Source organism: Apis dorsata, unplaced genomic scaffold (assembly GCF_000469605.1).
Source record: "Apis dorsata unplaced genomic scaffold, Apis dorsata 1.3 scaffold_5, whole genome shotgun sequence".
Lineage (NCBI taxonomy): Eukaryota > Metazoa > Arthropoda > Insecta > Hymenoptera > Apidae > Apis > Apis dorsata.
This window is the reverse complement of record NW_006263308.1, coordinates 247703-248005: the sequence shown is the minus strand read 5'-3', so window position 1 is coordinate 248005 and position 303 is coordinate 247703.

Sequence of the window (303 nt, the reverse complement as noted above, 5' to 3'; positions counted from 1 at the left end):
AGAGAGAGAGAGAGAGAGAGAGAAAACGAACATTGTATTAATATTTCTCATTGATCAGCCAATAGCACGTTCAGTGTTGTGGAAGAATTCTATCTGCTAGCTTCTTCTTTTTTACAATATATTAACTTTATAGAGCAATTATTGTATACATTATTAATGATTACTGGTTGACTGAAAAGGGTCCACTAGTGTTCTAATTCACAATTGATAGAGTGGATACGTAGTTCAAAATGATACTCAAATGCTATGTAAATTATATATTCAGTAAAAATATAGCACTATTTTCTTTTATACTAATAACTT